General features: G+C 38.0%; 16 non-coding genes across 16 annotated transcripts; all 16 read right to left on the bottom strand.

Moving 5' to 3' along the window:
• Nucleotides 1-530: 530 nt before the first annotated feature.
• On the bottom strand, nt 531-604 carry TRNAT-UGU (transfer RNA threonine (anticodon UGU)). Its single transcript has one exon. It is a non-coding gene; the product is annotated as a tRNA-Thr (tRNA).
• A 799-nt stretch (nt 605-1,403) lies between these two features.
• TRNAT-UGU (transfer RNA threonine (anticodon UGU)) lies at nt 1,404-1,477 on the bottom strand. Its single transcript has one exon. It is a non-coding gene; the product is annotated as a tRNA-Thr (tRNA).
• A 799-nt stretch (nt 1,478-2,276) lies between these two features.
• TRNAT-UGU (transfer RNA threonine (anticodon UGU)) lies at nt 2,277-2,350 on the bottom strand. Its single transcript has one exon. It is a non-coding gene; the product is annotated as a tRNA-Thr (tRNA).
• A 799-nt stretch (nt 2,351-3,149) lies between these two features.
• Nucleotides 3,150-3,223, bottom strand: TRNAT-UGU (transfer RNA threonine (anticodon UGU)). Its single transcript has one exon. It is a non-coding gene; the product is annotated as a tRNA-Thr (tRNA).
• A 799-nt stretch (nt 3,224-4,022) lies between these two features.
• TRNAT-UGU (transfer RNA threonine (anticodon UGU)) lies at nt 4,023-4,096 on the bottom strand. The gene has a single exon. It is a non-coding gene; the product is annotated as a tRNA-Thr (tRNA).
• A 1,049-nt stretch (nt 4,097-5,145) lies between these two features.
• On the bottom strand, nt 5,146-5,219 carry TRNAT-UGU (transfer RNA threonine (anticodon UGU)). Its single transcript has one exon. It is a non-coding gene; the product is annotated as a tRNA-Thr (tRNA).
• A 799-nt stretch (nt 5,220-6,018) lies between these two features.
• Nucleotides 6,019-6,092, bottom strand: TRNAT-UGU (transfer RNA threonine (anticodon UGU)). The gene has a single exon. It is a non-coding gene; the product is annotated as a tRNA-Thr (tRNA).
• Nucleotides 6,093-6,891: 799 nt separating this feature from the next.
• TRNAT-UGU (transfer RNA threonine (anticodon UGU)) lies at nt 6,892-6,965 on the bottom strand. The gene has a single exon. It is a non-coding gene; the product is annotated as a tRNA-Thr (tRNA).
• Nucleotides 6,966-7,764: 799 nt separating this feature from the next.
• On the bottom strand, nt 7,765-7,838 carry TRNAT-UGU (transfer RNA threonine (anticodon UGU)). The gene has a single exon. It is a non-coding gene; the product is annotated as a tRNA-Thr (tRNA).
• Nucleotides 7,839-8,637: 799 nt separating this feature from the next.
• On the bottom strand, nt 8,638-8,711 carry TRNAT-UGU (transfer RNA threonine (anticodon UGU)). The gene has a single exon. It is a non-coding gene; the product is annotated as a tRNA-Thr (tRNA).
• Nucleotides 8,712-9,510: 799 nt separating this feature from the next.
• Nucleotides 9,511-9,584, bottom strand: TRNAT-UGU (transfer RNA threonine (anticodon UGU)). Its single transcript has one exon. It is a non-coding gene; the product is annotated as a tRNA-Thr (tRNA).
• A 799-nt stretch (nt 9,585-10,383) lies between these two features.
• Nucleotides 10,384-10,457, bottom strand: TRNAT-UGU (transfer RNA threonine (anticodon UGU)). The gene has a single exon. It is a non-coding gene; the product is annotated as a tRNA-Thr (tRNA).
• A 1,917-nt stretch (nt 10,458-12,374) lies between these two features.
• Nucleotides 12,375-12,448, bottom strand: TRNAT-UGU (transfer RNA threonine (anticodon UGU)). The gene has a single exon. It is a non-coding gene; the product is annotated as a tRNA-Thr (tRNA).
• Nucleotides 12,449-13,247: 799 nt separating this feature from the next.
• On the bottom strand, nt 13,248-13,321 carry TRNAT-UGU (transfer RNA threonine (anticodon UGU)). The gene has a single exon. It is a non-coding gene; the product is annotated as a tRNA-Thr (tRNA).
• Nucleotides 13,322-15,234: 1,913 nt separating this feature from the next.
• Nucleotides 15,235-15,308, bottom strand: TRNAT-UGU (transfer RNA threonine (anticodon UGU)). Its single transcript has one exon. It is a non-coding gene; the product is annotated as a tRNA-Thr (tRNA).
• A 799-nt stretch (nt 15,309-16,107) lies between these two features.
• TRNAT-UGU (transfer RNA threonine (anticodon UGU)) lies at nt 16,108-16,181 on the bottom strand. The gene has a single exon. It is a non-coding gene; the product is annotated as a tRNA-Thr (tRNA).
• Nucleotides 16,182-16,303: the final 122 nt, after the last annotated feature.

Genomic DNA, 16,303 nt, shown 5'->3' with positions numbered 1-16,303 from the left:
TTTAGCACAGCTTCAATTTGGGACTTGTTTTTCTTCCAAGTTATGACACAGAGTAGGCAGATTGAAGGAATGCCACAGCAGGGCCAAAAGGAGGAAAAATTAGGAAAGATTGAAAAGTTGGAATTAAAACCCTGAGGACTGGTTCATTTCTTATGCAGAAGAAATTCTTAAAATCACAATTGCATTATTAGTAGAGACGTAGCCACGGAAAATTTGAGTTATACGTCATTGAAATTCCCATTTCTTAGCTAGGAAGTTTGTTTCTGAGATGATGAAGACAAGGCACTGCTGAGATTTGAACTCAAGGTCTCCTGTTTACAAGACAGGCACTTTAGACAACTAAGCCACAGCGCTACGTACTTACCACATGTATTAAAACCCTGAGCACTGGTTCATTTCTTATGCAGAAGAAACTCTAAATTTCACAATTGCACTATCAGTAGAGACGTAGCCATGGTAAGTTTGAGGATGTACGTCAATGGAATTCCCATTTTTAAGATAGGAAGTTTGTTAAAGAGATGATGAAAACAAGGCACTGCTGAGATTCGAACTCAGGATCTCCTGTTTACAAGACAGGCGCTTTAACCAACTAAGCCACAGCGCCACAAGCTTTCCACGTGAAATGCAGGGAACACATAAGAACCAATCGAACATTTCAAGTGGTTAACTTAGCGAAACAACATTGAGTTGAGTTGTATTCCATGCACAGCAAAAACGTGGAACAGGATTTCATTTTCAGTCATGACAATTAAGAAACCAAGTAAATTATGAATAGCATTCATTCAACGACATTGACAATTTGCAGTATGCAATAGATTCTGGTTCAATGACAAGGCCTTATGTTTTGAAATTCTATAATTGAATGATCCATCTTTTAGCACAGCTTCAATTTGGGACTTGTTTTTCTTCCAAGTTATGACACAGAATAGGCAGATTGAAGGAATGCCACAGCAGGGCCAAAAGGAGGAAAAATTAGGAAAGATTGAAAAGTTGGAATTAAAACCCTGAGGACTGGTTCATTTCTTATGCAGAAGAAATTCTTAAAATCACAATTGCATTATTAGTAGAGACGTAGCCAAGGAAAATTTGAGTTATACATCATTGAAATTCCCATTTCTTAGCTAGGAAGTTTGTTTCTGAGATGATGAAAACAAGGCACTGCTGAGATTTGAACTCAGGGTCTCCTGTTTACAAGACAGGCACTTTAGACAACTAAGCCACAGCGCTACGTACTTACCACATGTATTAAAACCCTGAGCACTGGTTCATTTCTTATGCAGAAGAAACTCTAAATTTCACAATTGCACTATCAGTAGAGACGTAGCCATGGTAAGTTTGAGGTTGTACGTCAATGGAATTCCCATTTTTAAGATAGGAAGTTTGTTAAAGAGATGATGAAAACAAGGCACTGCTGAGATTCGAACTCAGGATCTCCTGTTTACAAGACAGGCGCTTTAACCAACTAAGCCACAGCGCCACAAGCTTTCCACGTGAAATGCAGGGAACACATAAGAACCAATCGAACATTTCAAGTGGTTAACTTAGCGAAACAACATTGAGTTGAGTTGTATTCCATGCACAGCAAAAACGTGGAACAGGATTTCATTTTCAGTCATGACAATTAAGAAACCAAGTAAATTATGAATAGCATTCATTCAACGACATTGACAATTTGCAGTATGCAATAGATTCTGGTTCAATGACAAGGCCTTATGTTTTGAAATTCTATAATTGAATGATCCATCTTTTAGCACAGCTTCAATTTGGGACTTGTTTTTCTTCCAAGTTATGACACAGAGTAGGCAGATTGAAGGAATGCCACAGCAGGGCCAAAAGGAGGAAAAATTAGGAAAGATTGAAAAGTTGGAATTAAAACCCTGAGGACTGGTTCATTTCTTATGCAGAAGAAATTCTTAAAATCACAATTGCATTATTAGTAGAGACGTAGCCACGGAAAATTTGAGTTATACGTCATTGAAATTCCCATTTCTTAGCTAGGAAGTTTGTTTCTGAGATGATGAAGACAAGGCACTGCTGAGATTTGAACTCAAGGTCTCCTGTTTACAAGACAGGCACTTTAGACAACTAAGCCACAGCGCTACGTACTTACCACATGTATTAAAACCCTGAGCACTGGTTCATTTCTTATGCAGAAGAAACTCTAAATTTCACAATTGCACTATCAGTAGAGACGTAGCCATGGTAAGTTTGAGGATGTACGTCAATGGAATTCCCATTTTTAAGATAGGAAGTTTGTTAAAGAGATGATGAAAACAAGGCACTGCTGAGATTCGAACTCAGGATCTCCTGTTTACAAGACAGGCGCTTTAACCAACTAAGCCACAGCGCCACAAGCTTTCCACGTGAAATGCAGGGAACACATAAGAACCAATCGAACATTTCAAGTGGTTAACTTAGCGAAACAACATTGAGTTGAGTTGTATTCCATGCACAGCAAAAACGTGGAACAGGATTTCATTTTCAGTCATGACAATTAAGAAACCAAGTAAATTATGAATAGCATTCATTCAACGACATTGACAATTTGCAGTATGCAATAGATTCTGGTTCAATGACAAGGCCTTATGTTTTGAAATTCTATAATTGAATGATCCATCTTTTAGCACAGCTTCAATTTGGGACTTGTTTTTCTTCCAAGTTATGACACAGAATAGGCAGATTGAAGGAATGCCACAGCAGGGCCAAAAGGAGGAAAAATTAGGAAAGATTGAAAAGTTGGAATTAAAACCCTGAGGACTGGTTCATTTCTTATGCAGAAGAAATTCTTAAAATCACAATTGCATTATTAGTAGAGACGTAGCCAAGGAAAATTTGAGTTATACATCATTGAAATTCCCATTTCTTAGCTAGGAAGTTTGTTTCTGAGATGATGAAAACAAGGCACTGCTGAGATTTGAACTCAGGGTCTCCTGTTTACAAGACAGGCACTTTAGACAACTAAGCCACAGCGCTACGTACTTACCACATGTATTAAAACCCTGAGCACTGGTTCATTTCTTATGCAGAAGAAACTCTAAATTTCACAATTGCACTATCAGTAGAGACGTAGCCATGGTAAGTTTGAGGTTGTACGTCAATGGAATTCCCATTTTTAAGATAGGAAGTTTGTTAAAGAGATGATGAAAACAAGGCACTGCTGAGATTCGAACTCAGGATCTCCTGTTTACAAGACAGGCGCTTTAACCAACTAAGCCACAGTGCCACAAGCTTTCCACGTGAAATGCAGGGAACACATAAGAACCAATCGAACATTTCAAGTGGTTAACTTAGCGAAACAACATTGAGTTGAGTTGTATTCCATGCACAGCAAAAACGTGGAACAGGATTTCATTTTCAGTCATGACAATTAAGAAACCAAGTAAATTATGAATAGCATTCATTCAACGACATTGACAATTTGCAGTATGCAATAGATTCTGGTTCAATGACAAGGCCTTATGTTTTGAAATTCTATAATTGAATGATCCATCTTTTAGCACAGCTTCAATTTGGGACTTGTTTTTCTTCCAAGTTATGACACAGAATAGGCAGATTGAAGGAATGCCACAGCAGGGCCAAAAGGAGGAAAAATTAGGAAAGATTGAAAAGTTGGAATTAAAACCCTGAGGACTGGTTCATTTCTTATGCAGAAGAAATTCTTAAAATCACAATTGCATTATTAGTAGAGACGTAGCCACGGAAAATTTGTGTTATACGTCATTGAAATTCCCATTTCTTAGCTAGGAAGTTTGTTTCTGAGATGATGAAAACAAGGCACTGCTGAGATTTGAACTCAGGGTCTCCTGTTTACAAGACAGGCACTTTAGACAACTAAGCCACAGCGCTACGTACTTACCACATGTATTAAAACCCTGAGCACTGGTTCATTTCTTATGCAGAAGAAACTCTAAATTTCACAATTGCACTATCAGTAGAGACGTAGCCATGGTAAGTTTGAGGTTGTACGTCAATGGAATTCCCATTTTTAAGATAGGAAGTTTGTTAAAGAGATGATGAAAACAAGGCACTGCTGAGATTCGAACTCAGGATCTCCTGTTTACAAGACAGGCGCTTTAACCAACTAAGCCACAGCGCCACAAGCTTTCCACGTGAAATGCAGGGAACACATAAGAACCAATCGAACATTTCAAGTGGTTAACTTAGCGAAACAACATTGAGTTGAGTTGTATTCCATGCACAGCAAAAACGTGGAACAGGATTTCATTTTCAGTCATGACAATTAAGAAACCAAGTAAATTATGAATAGCATTCATTCAACGACATTGACAATTTGCAGTATGCAATAGATTCTGGTTCAATGACAAGGCCTTATGTTTTGAAATTCTATAATTGAATGATCCATCTTTTAGCACAGCTTCAATTTGGGACTTGTTTTTCTTCCAAGTTATGACACAGAATAGGCAGATTGAAGGAATGCCACAGCAGGGCCAAAAGGAGGAAAAATTAGGAAAGATTGAAAAGTTGGAATTAAAACCCTGAGGACTGGTTCATTTCTTATGCAGAAGAAATTCTTAAAATCACAATTGCATTATTAGTAGAGACGTAGCCACGGAAAATTTGTGTTATACGTCATTGAAATTCCCATTTCTTAGCTAGGAAGTTTGTTTCTGAGATGATGAAAACAAGGCACTGCTGAGATTTGAACTCAGGGTCTCCTGTTTACAAGACAGGCACTTTAGACAACTAAGCCACAGCGCTACGTACTTACCACATGTATTAAAACCCTGAGCACTGGTTCATTTCTTATGCAGAAGAAACTCTATATTTCACAATTGCACTATCAGTAGAGACGTAGCCATGGTAAGTTTGAGGTTGTACGTCAATGGAATTCCCATTTTTAAGATAGGAAGTTTGTTTCTGAGATGATGAAGACAAGGCACTGCTGAGATTTGAACTCAGGGTCTCCTGTTTACAAGACAGGCACTTTAGACAACTAAGCCACAGCGCTACGTACTTACCACATGTATTAAAACCCTGAGCACTGGTTCATTTCTTATGCAGAAGAAACTCTAAATTTCACAATTGCACTATCAGTAGAGACGTAGCCATGGTAAGTTTGAGGTTGTACGTCAATGGAATTCCCATTTTTAAGATAGGAAGTTTGTTAAAGAGATGATGAAAACAAGGCACTGCTGAGATTCGAACTCAGGATCTCCTGTTTACAAGACAGGCGCTTTAACCAACTAAGCCACAGCGCCACAAGCTTTCCACGTGAAATGCAGGGAACACATAAGAACCAATCGAACATTTCAAGTGGTTAACTTAGCGAAACAACATTGAGTTGAGTTGTATTCCATGCACAGCAAAAACGTGGAACAGGATTTCATTTTCAGTCATGACAATTAAGAAACCAAGTAAATTATGAATAGCATTCATTCAACGACATTGACAATTTGCAGTATGCAATAGATTCTGGTTCAATGACAAGGCCTTATGTTTTGAAATTCTATAATTGAATGATCCATCTTTTAGCACAGCTTCAATTTGGGACTTGTTTTTCTTCCAAGTTATGACACAGAATAGGCAGATTGAAGGAATGCCACAGTAGGGCCAAAAGGAGGAAAAATTAGGAAAGATTGAAAAGTTGGAATTAAAACCCTGAGGACTGGTTCATTTCTTATGCAGAAGAAATTCTTAAAATCACAATTGCATTATTAGTAGAGACGTAGCCACGGAAAATTTGTGTTATACGTCATTGAAATTCCCATTTCTTAGCTAGGAAGTTTGTTTCTGAGATGATGAAAACAAGGCACTGCTGAGATTTGAACTCAGGGTCTCCTGTTTACAAGACAGGCACTTTAGACAACTAAGCCACAGCGCTACGTACTTACCACATGTATTAAAACCCTGAGCACTGGTTCATTTCTTATGCAGAAGAAACTCTATATTTCACAATTGCACTATCAGTAGAGACGTAGCCATGGTAAGTTTGAGGTTGTACGTCAATGGAATTCCCATTTTTAAGATAGGAAGTTTGTTTCTGAGATGATGAAAACAAGGCACTGCTGAGATTCGAACTCAGGATCTCCTGTTTACAAGACAGGCGCTTTAACCAACTAAGCCACAGCGCCACAAGCTTTCCACGTGAAATGCAGGGAACACATAAGAACCAATCGAACATTTCAAGTGGTTAACTTAGCGAAACAACATTGAGTTGAGTTGTATTCCATGCACAGCAAAAACGTGGAACAGGATTTCATTTTCAGTCATGACAATTAAGAAACCAAGTAAATTATGAATAGCATTCATTCAACGACATTGACAATTTGCAGTATGCAATAGATTCTGGTTCAATGACAAGGCCTTATGTTTTGAAATTCTATAATTGAATGATCCATCTTTTAGCACAGCTTCAATTTGGGACTTGTTTTTCTTCCAAGTTATGACACAGAATAGGCAGATTGAAGGAATGCCACAGCAGGGCCAAAAGGAGGAAAAATTAGGAAAGATTGAAAAGTTGGAATTAAAACCCTGAGGACTGGTTCATTTCTTATGCAGAAGAAATTCTTAAAATCACAATTGCATTATTAGTAGAGACGTAGCCAAGGAAAATTTGAGTTATACATCATTGAAATTCCCATTTCTTAGCTAGGAAGTTTGTTTCTGAGATGATGAAGACAAGGCACTGCTGAGATTTGAACTCAGGGTCTCCTGTTTACAAGACAGGCACTTTAGACAACTAAGCCACAGCGCTACGTACTTACCACATGTATTAAAACCCTGAGCACTGGTTCATTTCTTATGCAGAAGAAACTCTAAATTTCACAATTGCACTATCAGTAGAGACGTAGCCATGGTAAGTTTGAGGTTGTACGTCAATGGAATTCCCATTTTTAAGATAGGAAGTTTGTTAAAGAGATGATGAAAACAAGGCACTGCTGAGATTCGAACTCAGGATCTCCTGTTTACAAGACAGGCGCTTTAACCAACTAAGCCACAGCGCCACAAGCTTTCCACGTGAAATGCAGGGAACACATAAGAACCAATCGAACATTTCAAGTGGTTAACTTAGCGAAACAACATTGAGTTGAGTTGTATTCCATGCACAGCAAAAACGTGGAACAGGATTTCATTTTCAGTCATGACAATTAAGAAACCAAGTAAATTATGAATAGCATTCATTCAACGACATTGACAATTTGCAGTATGCAATAGATTCTGGTTCAATGACAAGGCCTTATGTTTTGAAATTCTATAATTGAATGATCCATCTTTTAGCACAGCTTCAATTTGGGACTTGTTTTTCTTCCAAGTTATGACACAGAATAGGCAGATTGAAGGAATGCCACAGCAGGGCCAAAAGGAGGAAAAATTAGGAAAGATTGAAAAGTTGGAATTTAAACCCTGAGGACTGGTTCATTTCTTATGCAGAAGAAATTTTTAAAATCACAATTGCATTATTAGTAGAGACGTAGCCATGGAAAATTTGAGTTATACGTCATTGAAATTCCCATTTCTTAGCTAGGAAGTTTGTTTCTGAGATGATGAAAACAAGGCACTGCTGAGATTTGAACTCAGGGTCTCCTGTTTACAAGACAGGCACTTTAGACAACTAAGCCACAGTGCTGCGTACTTACCACATGAATTAAAACCCTGAGCACTGGTTCATTTCTTATGCAGAAGAAACTCTATATTTCACAATTGCACTATCAGTAGAGACGTAGCCATGGTAAGTTTGAGGTTGTACGTCAATGGAATTCCCATTTTTAAGATAGGAAGTTTGTTAAAGAGATGATGAAAACAAGGCACTGCTGAGATTCGAACTCAGGATCTCCTGTTTACAAGACAGGCGCTTTAACCAACTAAGCCACAGCGCCACAAGCTTTCCACGTGAAATGCAGTGAACACATAAGAACCAATCGAACATTTCAAGTGGTTAACTTAGCGAAACAACATTGAGTTGAGTTGTATTCCATGCACAGCAAAAACGTGGAACAGGATTTCATTTTCAGTCATGACAATTAAGAAACCAAGTAAATTATGAATAGCATTCATTCAACGACATTGACAATTTGCAGTATGCAATAGATTCTGGTTCAATGACAAGGCCTTATGTTTTGAAATTCTATAATTGAATGATCCATCTTTTAGCACAGCTTCAATTTGGGACTTGTTTTTCTTCCAAGTTATGACACAGAATAGGCAGATTGAAGGAATGCCACAGCAGGGCCAAAAGGAGGAAAAATTAGGAAAGATTGAAAAGTTGGAATTAAAACCCTGAGGACTGGTTCATTTCTTATGCAGAAGAAATTCTTAAAATCACAATTGCATTATTAGTAGAGACGTAGCCACGGAAAATTTGTGTTATACGTCATTGAAATTCCCATTTCTTAGCTAGGAAGTTTGTTTCTGAGATGATGAAAACAAGGCACTGCTGAGATTTGAACTCAGGGTCTCCTGTTTACAAGACAGGCACTTTAGACAACTAAGCCACAGCGCTACGTACTTACCACATGTATTAAAACCCTGAGCACTGGTTCATTTCTTATGCAGAAGAAACTCTATATTTCACAATTGCACTATCAGTAGAGACGTAGCCATGGTAAGTTTGAGGTTGTACGTCAATGGAATTCCCATTTTTAAGATAGGAAGTTTGTTTCTGAGATGATGAAAACAAGGCACTGCTGAGATTCGAACTCAGGATCTCCTGTTTACAAGACAGGCGCTTTAACCAACTAAGCCACAGCGCCACAAGCTTTCCACGTGAAATGCAGGGAACACATAAGAACCAATCGAACATTTCAAGTGGTTAACTTAGCGAAACAACATTGAGTTGAGTTGTATTCCATGCACAGCAAAAACGTGGAACAGGATTTCATTTTCAGTCATGACAATTAAGAAACCAAGTAAATTATGAATAGCATTCATTCAACGACATTGACAATTTGCAGTATGCAATAGATTCTGGTTCAATGACAAGGCCTTATGTTTTGAAATTCTATAATTGAATGATCCATCTTTTAGCACAGCTTCAATTTGGGACTTGTTTTTCTTCCAAGTTATGACACAGAATAGGCAGATTGAAGGAATGCCACAGCAGGGCCAAAAGGAGGAAAAATTAGGAAAGATTGAAAAGTTGGAATTAAAACCCTGAGGACTGGTTCATTTCTTATGCAGAAGAAATTCTTAAAATCACAATTGCATTATTAGTAGAGACGTAGCCACGGAAAATTTGTGTTATACGTCATTGAAATTCCCATTTCTTAGCTAGGAAGTTTGTTTCTGAGATGATGAAAACAAGGCACTGCTGAGATTTGAACTCAGGGTCTCCTGTTTACAAGACAGGCACTTTAGACAACTAAGCCACAGCGCTACGTACTTACCACATGTATTAAAACCCTGAGCACTGGTTCATTTCTTATGCAGAAGAAACTCTAAATTTCACAATTGCACTATCAGTAGAGACATAGCCATGGTAAGTTTGAGGTTGTACGTCAATGGAATTCCCATTTTTAAGATAGGAAGTTTGTTAAAGAGATGATGAAAACAAGGCACTGCTGAGATTCGAACTCAGGATCTCCTGTTTACAAGACAGGCGCTTTAACCAACTAAGCCACAGCGCCACAAGCTTTCCACGTGAAATGCAGTGAACACATAAGAACCAATCGAACATTTCAAGTGGTTAACTTAGCGAAACAACATTGAGTTGAGTTGTATTCCATGCACAGCAAAAACGTGGAACAGGATTTCATTTTCAGTCATGACATTTAAGAAACCAAGTAAATTATGAATAGCATTCATTCAACGACATTGACAATTTGCAGTATGCAATAGATTCTGGTTCAATGACAAGGCCTTATGTTTTGAAATTCTATAATTGAATGATCCATCTTTTAGCACAGCTTCAATTTGGGACTTGTTTTTCTTCCAAGTTATGACACAGAATAGGCAGATTGAAGGAATGCCACAGCAGGGCCAAAAGGAGGAAAAATTAGGAAAGATTGAAAAGTTGGAATTAAAACCCTGAGGACTGGTTCATTTCTGATGCAGAAGAAATTCTTAAAATCACAATTGCATTATTAGTAGAGACGTAGCCACGGAAAATTTGAGTTATACGTCATTGAAATTCCCATTTCTTAGCTAGGAAGTTTGTTTCTGAGATGATGAAAACAAGGCACTGCTGAGATTTGAACTCAGGGTCTCCTGTTTACAAGACAGGCACTTTAGACAACTAAGCCACAGCGCTACGTACTTACCACATGTATTAAAACCCTGAGCACTGGTTCATTTCTTATGCAGAAGAAACTCTAAATTTCACAATTGCACTATCAGTAGAGACATAGCCATGGTAAGTTTGAGGTTGTACGTCAATGGAATTCCCATTTTTAAGATAGGAAGTTTGTTAAAGAGATGATGAAAACAAGGCACTGCTGAGATTCGAACTCAGGATCTCCTGTTTACAAGACAGGTGCTTTAACCAACTAAGCCACAGCGCCACAAGCTTTCCACGTGAAATGCAGGGAACACATAAGAACCAATCGAACATTTCAAGTGGTTAACTTAGCGAAACAACATTGAGTTGAGTTGTATTCCATGCACAGCAAAAACGTGGAACAGGATTTCATTTTCAGTCATGACAATTAAGAAACCAAGTAAATTATGAATAGCATTCATTCAACGACATTGACAATTTGCAGTATGCAATAGATTCTGGTTCAATGACAAGGCCTTATGTTTTGAAATTCTATAATTGAATGATCCATCTTTTAGCACAGCTTCAATTTGGGACTTGTTTTTCTTCCAAGTTATGACACAGAATAGGCAGATTGAAGGAATGCCACAGCAGGGCCAAAAGGAGGAAAAATTAGGAAAGATTGAAAAGTTGGAATTAAAACCCTGAGGACTGGTTCATTTCTTATGCAGAAGAAATTCTTAAAATCACAATTGCATTATTAGTAGAGACGTAGCCACGGAAAATTTGAGTTATACATCATTGAAATTCCCATTTCTTAGCTAGGAAGTTTGTTTCTGAGATGATGAAGACAAGGCACTGCTGAGATTTGAACTCAGGGTCTCCTGTTTACAAGACAGGCACTTTAGACAACTAAGCCACAGCACTACGTACTTACCACATGTATTAAAACCCTGAGCACTGGTTCATTTCTTATGCAGAAGAAACTCTAAATTTCACTATCAGTAGAGAAGTAGCCATGGTAAGTTTGAGGTTGTACGTCAATGGAATTTCCATTTTTAGGATAGGAAGTTTGTTTCTGAGATGATGAAAACAAGGCACTGCTGAAATTCGAACTCAGGATCTCCTGTTTACAAGACAGGCGCTTTAACCAACTAAGCCACAGCGCCACAAGCTTTCCACGTGAAATGCAGGGAACACATAAGAACCAATCGAACATTTCAAGTGGTTAACTTAGCGAAACAACATTGAGTTGAGTTGTATTCCATGCACAGCAAAAACGTGGAACAGGATTTCATTTTCAGTCATGACAATTAAGAAACCAAGTAAATTATGAATAGCATTCATTCAACGACATTGACAATTTGCAGTATGCAATAGATTCTGGTTCAATGACAAGGCCTTATGTTTTGAAATTCTATAATTGAATGATCCATCTTTTAGCACAGCTTCAATTTGGGACTTGTTTTTCTTCCAAGTTATGACACAGAATAGGCAGATTGAAGGAATGCCAGAGCAGGGCCAAAAGGAGGAAAAATTAGGAAAGATTGAAAAGTTGGAATTAAAACCCTGAGGACTGGTTCATTTCTTATGCAGAAGAAATTCTTAAAATCACAATTGCATTATTAGTAGAGACGTAGCCACGGAAAATTTGTGTTATACGTCATTGAAATTCCCATTTCTTAGCTAGGAAGTTTGTTTCTGAGATGATGAAAACAAGGCACTGCTGAAATTTGAACTCAGGGTCTCCTGTTTACAAGACAGGCACTTTAGACAACTAAGCCACAGCGCTACGTACTTACCACATGTATTAAAACCCTTAGCACTGGTTCATTTCTTATGCAGAAGAAATTCTTAAAATCACAATTGCATTATTAGTAGAGACGTAGCCACGGAAAATTTGAGTTATACGTCATTGAAATTCCCATTTCTTAGCTATGAAGTTTGTTTCTGACATGAATGATGAAAACAAGGCACTGCTGAGATTTGAACTCAGGGTCTTCTGTTTACAAGACAGGCACTTTAGACAACTAAGCCACAGCGCTACATACTTACCACATGTATTAAAACCCTGAGCACTGGTTCATTTCTTATGCAGAAGAAACTCCAAATTTCACAATTGCTTTATCAGTAGAGACGTAGCCATGGTAAGTTTGAGGTTGTACGTCAATGGAATTCCCATTTTTAAGATAGGAAGTTTGTTTCTGAGATGATGAAAACAAGGCACTGCTGAGATTCGAACTCAGGATCTCCTGTTTACAAGACAGGCGCTTTAACCAACTAAGCCACAGCGCCACAAGGTTTCCTCGTGAAATGCAGGGAACACATAAGAACCAATCGAACATTTCAAGTGGTTAACTTAGCGAAACAACATTGAGTTGATTTGTATTCCATGCACAGCAAAAACGTGGAACAGGATTTCATTTTCAGTCATGACAATTAAGAAACCAAGTAAATTATGAATAGCATTCATTCAACGACATTGACAATTTACAGTATGCAATAGATTCTGGTTCAATGACAAGGCCTTATGTTTTGAAATTCTATAATTGAATGATCCATCTTTTAGCACAGATTCAATTTGGGACTTGTTTTTCTTCCTAGTTATGACACAGAATAGGCAGATTGAAGGAATGCCACAGCAGGGCCAAAAGGAGGAAAAATTAGGAAAGATTGAAAAGTTGGAATTAAAACCCTGAGGACTGGTTCATTTCTTATGCAGAAGAAATTCTTAAAATCACAATTGCATTATTAGTAGAGACGTAGCCACGGAAAATTTGTGTTATACGTCATTGAAATTCCCATTTCTTAGCTAGGAAGTTTGTTTCTGAGATGATGAAAACAAGGCACTGCTGAGATTTGAACTCAGGGTCTCCTGTTTACAAGACAGGCACTTTAGACAACTAAGCCACAGCGCTACGTACTTACCACATGTATTAAAACCCTGAGCACTGGTTCATTTCTTATGCAGAAGAAACTCTAAATTTCACAATTGCACTATCAGTAGAGACATAGCCATGGTAAGTTTGAGGTTGTACGTCAATGGAATTCCCATTTTTAAGATAGGAAGTTTGTTAAAGAGATGATGAAAACAAGGCACTGCTGAGATTCGAACTCAGGATCTCCTGTTTACAAGACAGGTGCTTTAACCAACTAAGCCACAGCGCCACAAGCTTTCCACGTGAAATGCAGGGAACACATAAGAACCAATCGAACATTTCAAGTGGTTAACTTAGCGAAACAACATTGAGTTGAGTTGTATTCCATGCACAGCAAAAACGTGGAACAGGATTTCATTTTCAGTCATGACAATTAAGAAACCAAGTAAATTATGAATAGCATTCATTCAACGACATTGACAATTTGCAGTATGCAATAGATTCTGGTTCAATGACAAGGCCTTATGTTTTGAAATTCTATAATTGAATGATCCATCTTTTAGCACAGCTTCAATTTGGGACTTGTTTTTCTTCCAAGTTATGACACAGAATAGGCAGATTGAAGGAATGCCACAGCAGGGCCAAAAGGAGGAAAAATTAGGAAAGATTGAAAAGTTGGAATTAAAACCCTGAGAACTGGTTCATTTCTTATGCAGAAGAAATTCTTAAAATCACAATTGCATTATTAGTAGAGACGTAGCCACGGAAAATTTGAGTTATACGTCATTGAAATTCCCATTTCTTAGCTAGGAAGTTTGTGTCTGAGATGATGAAGACAAGGCACTGCTGAGATTTGAACTCAGGGTCTCCTGTTTACAAGACAGGCACTTTAGACAACTAAGCCACAGCACTACGTACTTACCACATGTATTAAAACCCTGAGCACTGGTTCATTTCTTATGCAGAAGAAACTCTAAATTTCACTATCAGTAGAGAAGTAGCCATGGTAAGTTTGAGGTTGTACGTCAATGGAATTTCCATTTTTAAGATAGGAAGTTTGTTTCTGAGATGATGAAAACAAGGCACTGCTGAAATTCGAACTCAGGATCTCCTGTTTACAAGACAGGCGCTTTAACCAACTAAGCCACAGCGCCACAAGCTTTCCACGTGAAATGCAGGGAACACATAAGAACCAATCGAACATTTCAAGTGGTTAACTTAGCGAAACAACATTGAGTTGAGTTGTATTCCATGCACAGCAAAAACGTGGAACAGGATTTCATTTTCAGTCATGACAATTAAGAAACCAAGTAAATTATGAATAGCATTCATTCAACGACATTGACAATTTGCAGTATGCAATAGATTCTGGTTCAATGACAAGGCCTTATGTTTTGAAATTCTATAATTGAATGATCCATCTTTTAGCACAGCTTCAATTTGGGACTTGTTTTTCTTCCAAGTTATGACACAGAATAGGCAGATTGAAGGAATGCCAGAGCAGGGCCAAAAGGAGGAAAAATTAGGAAAGATTGAAAAGTTGGAATTAAAACCCTGAGGACTGGTTCATTTCTTATGCAGAAGAAATTCTTAAAATCACAATTGCATTATTAGTAGAGACGTAGCCACGGAAAATTTGTGTTATACGTCATTGAAATTCCCATTTCTTAGCTAGGAAGTTTGTTTCTGAGATGATGAAAACAAGGCACTGCTGAAATTTGAACTCAGGGTCTCCTGTTTACAAGACAGGCACTTTAGACAACTAAGCCACAGCGCTACGTACTTACCACATGTATTAAAACCCTTAGCACTGGTTCATTTCTTATGCAGAAGAAATTCTTAAAATCACAATTGCATTATTAGTAGAGACGTAGCCACGGAAAATTTGAGTTATACGTCATTGAAATTCCCATTTCTTAGCTATGAAGTTTGTTTCTGAGATGATGAAAACAAGGCACTGCTGAGATTTGAACTCAGGGTCTCCTGTTTACAAGACAGGCACTTTAGACAACTAAGCCACAGCGCTACGTACTTACCACATGTATTAAAACCCTGAGCACTGGTTCATTTCTTATGCAGAAGAAACTCTAAATTTCACAATTGCACTATCAGTAGAGACATAGCCATGGTAAGTTTGAGGTTGTACGTCAATGGAATTCCCATTTTTAAGATAGGAAGTTTGTTAAAGAGATGATGAAAACAAGGCACTGCTGAGATTCGAACTCAGGATCTCCTGTTTACAAGACAGGCGCTTTAACCAACTAAGCCACAGCGCCACAAGCTTTCCACGTGAAATGCAGTGAACACATAAGAACCAATCGAACATTTCAAGTGGTTAACTTAGCGAAACAACATTGAGTTGAGTTGTATTCCATGCACAGCAAAAACGTGGAACAGGATTTCATTTTCAGTCATGACATTTAAGAAACCAAGTAAATTATGAATAGCATTCATTCAACGACATTTACAATTTGCAGTATGCAATAGATTCTGGTTCAATGACAAGGCCTTATGTTTTGAAATTCTATAATTGAATGATCCATCTTTTAGCACAGCTTCAATTTGGGACTTGTTTTTCTTCCAAGTTATGACACAGAATAGGCAGATTGAAGGAATGCCACAGCAGGGCCAAAAGGAGGAAAAATTAGGAAAGATTGAAAAGTTGGAATTAAAACCCTGAGGACTGGTTCATTTCTTATGCAGAAGAAATTCTTAAAATCACAATTGCATTATTAGTAGAGACGTAGCCACGGAAAATTTGTGTTATACGTCATTGAAATTCCCATTTCTTAGCTAGGAAGTTTGTTTCTGAGATGATGAAAACAAGGCACTGCTGAGATTTGAACTCAGGGTCTCCTGTTTACAAGACAGGCACTTTAGACAACTAAGCCACAGCGCTACGTACTTACCACATGTATTAAAACCCTGAGCACTGGTTCATTTCTTATGCAGAAGAAACTCTAAATTTCACAATTGCACTATCAGTAGAGACATAGCCATGGTAAGTTTGAGGTTGTACGTCAATGGAATTCCCATTTTTAAGATAGGAAGTTTGTTAAAGAGATGATGAAAACAAGGCACTGCTGAGATTCGAACTCAGGATCTCCTGTTTACAAGACAGGCGCTTTAACCAACTAAGCCACAGCGCCACAAGCTTTCCACGTGAAATGCAGTGAACACATAAGAACCAATCGAACATTTCAAGTGGTTAACTTAGCGAAACAACATTGAGTTGAGTTGTATTCCATGCACAGCAAAAACGTGGAACAGG

This window comes from Ranitomeya imitator, chromosome 7 (genome assembly GCF_032444005.1).
Source record: "Ranitomeya imitator isolate aRanImi1 chromosome 7, aRanImi1.pri, whole genome shotgun sequence".
NCBI lineage: Eukaryota > Metazoa > Chordata > Amphibia > Anura > Dendrobatidae > Ranitomeya > Ranitomeya imitator.
This window is presented reverse-complemented; position numbering and strand designations above follow the sequence as displayed.